This window comes from Xenopus tropicalis, chromosome 1 (assembly GCF_000004195.4).
Source record: "Xenopus tropicalis strain Nigerian chromosome 1, UCB_Xtro_10.0, whole genome shotgun sequence".
Taxonomy (NCBI): domain Eukaryota; kingdom Metazoa; phylum Chordata; class Amphibia; order Anura; family Pipidae; genus Xenopus; species Xenopus tropicalis.
This window is the reverse complement of record NC_030677.2, coordinates 4166910-4174932: the sequence shown is the minus strand read 5'-3', so window position 1 is coordinate 4174932 and position 8023 is coordinate 4166910. Positions and strand designations below refer to the sequence as shown.

Sequence of the window (8023 nt, the reverse complement as noted above, 5' to 3'; positions counted from 1 at the left end):
CTCAGGGAACGTGCCAGCTTCAGTGCATAAAGAGGGAAACACATCATCATGTAGCAATTTTGCATATCCAGTGGCCTTGAGGTTTCCATTAATGAAGAATGGCCCCACTATTTTTGTACCCCATATACCACACCATACCATCAATTTTTTTTCATCTTGGAGGGATCTATCCAATGCGGGTTAGTATCAGACCAATAGCGGTGGTTTTGTTTGTTAACGTCACCATTCACATAAAAGTTTGCCTCATCACTGAACAAAATCTTCTGCACTCAGGGTCCTGTTCCAATTTTTGTTTTGCCCATTCTTCAAATTCAGTGCACCGATCTGGGTCATCCTCGTTGAGATGCTGCAGTAGCTGGAGTTGGTAAAGGTGCCATTTGTGAGTAGCTAATATCCGCCGAAGGGATATTCGACTAATGCCACTCTCCAGTGCTACGCTGTGGGCCCTTGCTGAATGAAGCTAGGACAGCCGCTGATGTTTATTCATTAGTGACAGTTTTCATGCGTCCAAATTTTGCAAATCCAACACTGAACCTGTTTCACGAAAGTTAACAAGCAGTTTGCTTGATGGATGGTCTCGTAGGGTGTCTTGCATTGAAATCTGCTGCAATGACCCGGTTACTGCGTTCACCAGACATCAACACAATTTCTATCCGCTCCTCATGTGTTAACCTCTGCGACATGACAATGGCTGTAAACAAAGAGAAACTTCCCAATAAGTTTGATGTGTCACATGACCCTCTTCCTATTGAAAAAACAAAAGTTGGATCCAAAATGGCCGACTTCAAAATGGCCACCATGGTCACCAAACAGACAAATAGCACCGGCACTCAGGAGCTTTATACGGGACTCAGCCCTTCAAATACTTTATTGCGGAAATGCAACGTGAAATGCACCATGGTCACCACCCATCTTGAAAAGTTTTCCCCCTCACATTTACTAATGTGCCACAAACAGGAAGTTAATATCACCAACCATTCCCATTTTATTAAGGTGTGTTACGAACGCCACCACAGATGCATGTGACCAGGTGGGCAGCTGTAAGGGTTAACACATCAACTACACAATTTTTCGCTAACTCATGCAATCAAACCCCAAACAGCCCCAACCCGCCTAAACTTAACAAACTGCCACCACCGCGTTTAAAGGCCGCAAGCACCCAAGTCTAAAGGTTCTATTGCACACTGACACTTCACAGAGGCAAATCACTCCAGACTCCTAGCTAAGCACTCTAGCAGACAATGCAGGTTAGTCTTCAGACAACACACAACTTTCCCACAAGCAAACAAAAGGTTAAGTAGACACACTTTCCTTATAACTAGCAAGGGGTTAAACACATTTAAGGCATACAGGTTCAATAGAGCACAAAGAAAAACTTATTAAATTTTGGGCCTGATTCACTAAAGGGCGATAAAACGTGCGCTATTCTTATTGTGCGCTAAAATTTTTACCGCCGCTTAATTTTGGCGATTTTTCACACGATTCACTATAAGCATACTCGCGTTTTTTTACGCGCGATATTGCATGCGTTATTTAACTCGCGAAAGACTATTTCAATGCGGTATTTGCCGGTACATAATCGCCGCATATGAATGGTAGCATAGAAATAGTGTATAAAAATTGTCGCCGCATATAAATGGTGTATATAAATTAGCAAATCTTTCGAAAGATCCACGAAACGGCAAAAATGTTGTGCGGGCAAAAAAATTGTTGCTGTGACTATTATTTTTTGACACTTGTATTAATTTTTGGATGTGCGGTGAATTTTTGCGTGGCGAATTTTTTCATGCGTTTTGCCATTGGCGAATTGTTTTGAGAAACGCATGAAAAAATCCGCCGCGAAAAAAATTCAACGCACGTCCAAAAATTTGCTGCGAATCCATGCCTGGCGAAACATTTCATCACTTGTAGCCAAATAGAAATAGTCGCGCAAATGAACGCACGCCATGTTAGCCATACACGCCAATACTTGCAGAAAATTACTGTATTAAAAATGAACATTTCGCTGCAAACTGGCGGCTGCGTCACTCTAGGGGAAACACATACTTGAATAAATAACACTGTAAGTCCATATTTTATTGCAAAAAATCATTTACTGTACTTTTGTATAATTTTTCGCCTGCCTGTAGTAGGTGTTAATTTTCGCATAGCCGAATGCGATATTTAGCGTGCAAAAGTTATAGTGAATCATGTGATCGTATTCTTTTCAGCGCGGAAATTAACGCGAAACGGTAAAACTAGTGCGAGAAATAACCCATGCGAAAATGGTGATTTTTCGCACGCGATAATACTATGGTGAATCGCGCGCAAATTATTTCGCGTTTTTTTAATGCGAAAAAGCGTGCGATAATTTTTATTGCCCTTTAGTGAATCAGGCCCTTTATATTTAATAATCCAAAGTGGACAGTGCATATGTTATATAAAAACAGTGAATGTTACAAACAGACATACATGTTGCAAAACAGTTATAAAAATAAAAAGGGATAAAAATGCAGAAACCTACATACATCACCAATTGAATGATCCTATGTAATTCCTGTTTCTGGGGGGACGGAGAAATAGCGACATATACCTCCCGAGCAGCTCCGCCCCCAAAGGCATATATCTCCCCAGTTGTCTGGGCCATTTATATACAGTTCACAAGGTTCACACCCCCAGTTTACAAAGTTCATGCCCCCATCCAATGAGAAAGGTGAGGGCGGGTCAAGATTTGGTAACTGGCTGTCCTGCTGACATTTTTATTTTCCAGCTATCCTTAAATACTTATGGGTATTCCCCAGAATTATAGAACCATGTGCATTATGTGGGAAATGGAATAATGAATGTGCAAATACCGTGGAAAGAAATAAAATTACCCATGTCAAATACCACACGTGCCACAAGGGTTGCTTCACAGGTGTTTATTACAACCAAAAGTAGAGAAACAGGGAAAAGGCAATACGCATGTGAGGTCCACAAGTCCCAATCACATCAAATCCTCCTTCAGGGAGTCTGCAGGGCAACCCCCCTCTGCACAATCCCCAGGGAACAAAGGCAGAGTCTCCTAGCCCAACCCCCAATACACAAAGCTTTCTCACCCAGACAGCCACAATTAGCTGTGTAGTCTCCCCAGGCAGTTCCGACAGAAATAAGTAAAGTTCCTTTTTGGGTAGGTCCACAGAAAACACACTACCTTGGTTCCAGGGCAAACAGTCCTCCTGCAGGGGTAAGGGAAATCCAGTTGGAGAGAATCTTCCTGCCATAGCGAGGTTACACCCAGATGAACAAAAAGCTCCTTCTCCACCTCCAACCTCTGGTTTTTCTACCCTGCATCTGGTAACTCCCCCCTTTCCCACACCCCCTAGGAATGATTGATGCAGAAACCTACATACATCACCAATTGAATGATCCTATGTAATTCCTGTTTCCAGGGGGACGGAGAAATAGCAACATATACCTCCTGAGCAGCTCGTCCCCAAAGGCATATATCTTCCCAGTTGTCTGGGCCATTGATATACAGTTCACAAGGTTCACACCCCCAGTTTACAAAGTCCACGCCCCCATCCAATGAGAAAGGTGAGGGTGGGTCAAGATTTGGTAACTGGCTGTCCTGCTGACATTTTTATTTTCCAGCTATCCTTAAATACTTATGGGTATTCCCCAGAATTATAGAACCATGTGCATTATGTGGGAAATGGAATTCTCTTTTCATAGACACCAAACATATCAGGCCTAACCCATATTATTCTGGTTTTATCAGAATATGAGATAATCCCACAATGGATCATCATAACACGGGAGTGTTTGGAGTCTGTGGGGAGCTCTAGCTACAAGCTAATGACTGGGCACCATGATTTTTATCTTTAGTAAAATCCGCTAACCCCCACTCATAGACCTCAGGCAGTTTGGGTACAGGATCAGAGACTACACACTGGTAATGCCTCACTACAGGTACACTACCTGTCTGCACCAGGGAGACTCCTAGGGGAAAATGCTCCTTCCCATCTCCCTTCTGGTTCCCACCTTGGGACACCACTGGTTCAGGCACTGGTTGACACTGGCTCCTGTCTCCCAGGCCTCCCTCCCAGCTACTTTGCTGCATTTTACTTGTGACAGTTACTTGTTGAGGTGGGTGGCCACACTCCAACGTGGCTGGACCTAGTGAGACCTGGTCATAAGGCACAAAAGCAGTTATCATGCAACCCAAATCATTCCCCAACAATACATCGACAGGAATCTCATTGGACACTCCCACTTTCCTTAGACCTCTCCCCACACCCCAATCCAAGTAAACCTTGGCCACAGTCCCCACCCACCCCCTTTATGGACAAAGTCTTCCCAGGAATAATGTCCCCAGTGTTGATAATCTCTGGACGCACCAGAGAAAAATTAGACCCTAAGTCCCTTAGTCCCTGAGTTACTTTGGCACCAACAGTTACAGGCTGCATATGATGAGCTAAATTCTCCATCTTACCAGACACAAGCATTACCACAGGCTGTACAGGTGGAGTTGGTTCCATCTTTAGTGGGCAGTCAGCCCTCACATGGCCCGCCTGGTTGCAAGAAAAACATGTGCGGGTATCCTTCTGTCCCACAGTGGCACCAGATCCCCAAAAAGATGAACTCACACCAGACCCTGGATTGCTGTGTGCTGTTCTTCCAGTTGGTCTCTCCCAGCGGCTTGGTGGAGATGCTTTGTGACCCTCTGGTATCCAATTAGCTGCATAAGTATCTGCGATCTCTGTGGCCTTGGCTGCTGTTTTAGGCTCCCGATCCACCACAAACTGTCTCACCTCTGCAGTGCAGATGTGTAGGAACTGGTCCTTCACCATCAGATCTTCTAGTTCAGCAAATGTGTTAATGGACAGCCCCTTAATCCACTGACGAAAGGTAGGTCTGAGGTTGCTGACAACATCAGAGTAACTGTCCTTGGGTTCTTTATGCAGTGCCCTAAATTTCCGCCGATATACCTCTGGCGTGAGATTATATTTTTTTATAAGAGCTTTCTTTAGTTCATCATAGTCCCCATCTAGCTCTGGTGGAAGCTCCACAAAGGCATCTAGAGCTTTGCCTTTTAAACCAGGTGTTAAATGCCTTGCCCACTGCTCCCGGGGCAATTGATACTGTCTGCAGGTCTTTTCAAAACTTTGCAAAAAGGTATCCAAGTCACTGTTCTTATCCATAACAGGAAACTTAGCAGAGTGCGGTAAAGCAAAAGGAACTTCCCGGGGCTCACTGGACTGTGGGGGTACTGTCTGCTGTTTTAGCTTTGCTAGTTCCAGTTGGAGTTCCCTTTCTGCTGCTGCTGCTGCCCTCTCTGCTGCTTCCCTCTCTGCTGTTGCGGACCTCTCTGCTGCCTCAGCCTGTTGAAATTGGAGGATCAGCTGGAGACGCAGTTGGGGGTCATCTGAACCCAACAGCTCCAAAGCCTTTTGCAGGGAAGACATCCCGTCATCCTGCACGTTGTGAGGAGCAGAGTCCATTACTTGGCAAACTTGAGTCACACAGTCCTCTGGTGTAGAGTTATACTGCTAAAGATCACTCAGAATCCATTTACAGGTTTCAGTGGCAAACACTTTTGCTTTACCTCCAAATCCCCAGATATATAGGTAACAATGCATCAGGAAGAAGGAGGAAGGAAGAAACCGTGTGTTGAGAAAGGAGCCACCCCCTGAGGAGGACGGAAGCCATCAACCAAGAAGGAAAGGCCATAACAAAGGCTAGTGACAATGCCAGTCAAATGCTAAACCAAGGACCATAAAAGGCCATAATAAGGGCCAATGGGCCCCAGAGCCAAATGCCATAGCAAGGGCCAGGGGACACACAAGTCAAATGCTAAATTCAGGGCCTTACACACACTCCAAAAGCCATCACAAGGGCCAGCAGACATGAGAGCAAAAGGCCATCACAAGGGTCAGTGGATCCACAAGGCAACAATGAGTGGCAATGCATGCCTAAGGCCTGGGGACCATGCATTTATCACCATAGGTGTAGCTGAACTACAACTGGGTTCATACCTAAGCCCACCAGAAAGGAATGAAATCTCTAAGAGACAACCTATAAAACAGAAATGCAGGGCAGAAATAGGTAAATTGCCTGCAAAGTGCAGAATAAAAAGGAAGGAGGTACATTACTGCTAGAGCAGTGCAACCCCAGCCAGTCCTGGATACACCCGGTGTAATAATGAGCACCCAAACTGCTGTGTCTGCACAGAGGACTCAGGATCATGAATAAAATAATTAGATATCAATGTTCTATGTTATGTTCCATTTCTATCACTGAGATTCAGGGGAGTTCATGGTTTCTGTTATACATACATTTTACTGAGAGGCAGTGTCATTACTCTGTGGGCAGAAGAACCTGCTACAAATGCAAGTGATTCTAATCAATTTATCATTTATAATAATTTACAAGATGGAACGCGTTTCAAAAATGGTGCTTCAAACTCATCATCACAGCTACTTTAGGTTTGTTTTTTACCAGTACACCAAGTGGCATTTGGTCAAAGAGATCTCTATAAAACTAAAAACCTGTATGTGTAGGAGGATCCCAGTTGGCTAAACTGAGCATGCTCACTGCCCTGGGCAGCAGGTTTTGGGCTGCATCAAAACTAAGGGCAAATGCAACAGAAGTGGACATTAAAAATCACAGAATCCCTTTAAAAACTAACATAAATCAATGGTTAAAAGCCTATGGGGCCAATTTTTAACGCATGCTATAAATAGCACTCGTTTTTGCCCCCTTTAGTGAATCAGGCCCCTATGAATATTTTAGCACTTCACCAAAACAGTTTCATGAAATAAAGTGTAAGTTGAGGACTCATCTGAATTATTATTAATCATAAATATAAAAAATGTTAAAGTTTCTCACCTGGGAATATCCGAGCACACTCAGAATATGGGCAATGGATTCAGTTGGTACTGAAAGCAAATCCCCAATAAAGCCAGCCATCTTCCCTGTTCTCCTGCAGGAGTAATTAGGAACGGGCTCCCTGGTACCAGATATTATCTTCAGAAGGCTCATCAGCGCCCTCCGTGTGTCCCCACAGGAATCATCTATGTGGTATCCCAGGGTTATGTTGGGTAACAGGGCCGGATTCTCATTAATTTCCTTTACACGGAAGGCAAAATCCACAAGATATCTGTATTTCTGGGCACTTTGTCTGGGGAAAGGAAATCATTCAATGTAAAAGTCATTCATTCACATAATAATGAATGTGCAAATACCGTGGAAAGAAATAAAATTACCCATGTCAAATACCACACGTGCCACAAGGGTTGTTTCACAGGGGTTTATTACAACCAAAAGTAGAGAAACAGGGAAAAGGCAATACGCATGGAAGGTCCAAAAGTTCCAATCACATCAAATCCTCCTTCAGGGAGTCTGCAGGGCAACCCCCCTCTGCACAATCCCCAGGGAACAAAGGCAGAGTCTCCTAGCCCAACCCCCAATAAACAAAGCTTTCCCACCCAGACAGTCCACAATTAACTGGGTAGTCTCCCCAGGCAGTTCTGACAGAAATAAGTAAAGTTCCTTTTTGGGTAGGTCCACAGAAAACACACTACCTTGGTTCCAGGGCAAACAGTCCTCCTGCAGGGGTAAGGGAAATCCAGTTGGAGGGAATCTTCCTGCCACAGCTAGGGTGGATTCCAAGGAACTGCGGGGGAGGGTGTCCTGCCGTAGCGAGGTTACACCCCAGACGAACAAAAGCTCCTTCTCCACCCACAACCTCTGGTTTTTCTACCCTGCATCTGGTAACTTCCCCCCTTCCCACACCCCCTAGGAATGATTGGTTAATAGACTGACCCTGCTTCTGCTTAACCCAACCCTAACAGGTCCAATTGGCAGGGTCCCCTGCAGCATCATTAGGGGAGGGGATTAACCTAGGAGGGGCTTGCCCAGCTCCTCTGGAGGGGACTTCTGGGAGCTTCTTTGTTTAAAACCCTCCGGCAGGAAAACAGAACAATGGGCTGCCGCCATCTTGGCTAGATCATGCACTAGCTAAACATGGGGCCAGTAGAAGGGTTTTTGGTCACACTTCTCC

The 8023-nt window shown here is 44.8% G+C and overlaps 1 pseudogene; it reads right to left on the bottom strand.

Moving 5' to 3' along the window:
* Window positions 1-3721: 3721 nt before the first annotated feature.
* LOC116408390 lies at window positions 3722-5506 on the bottom strand (annotated as a pseudogene).
* Window positions 5507-8023: the final 2517 nt, after the last annotated feature.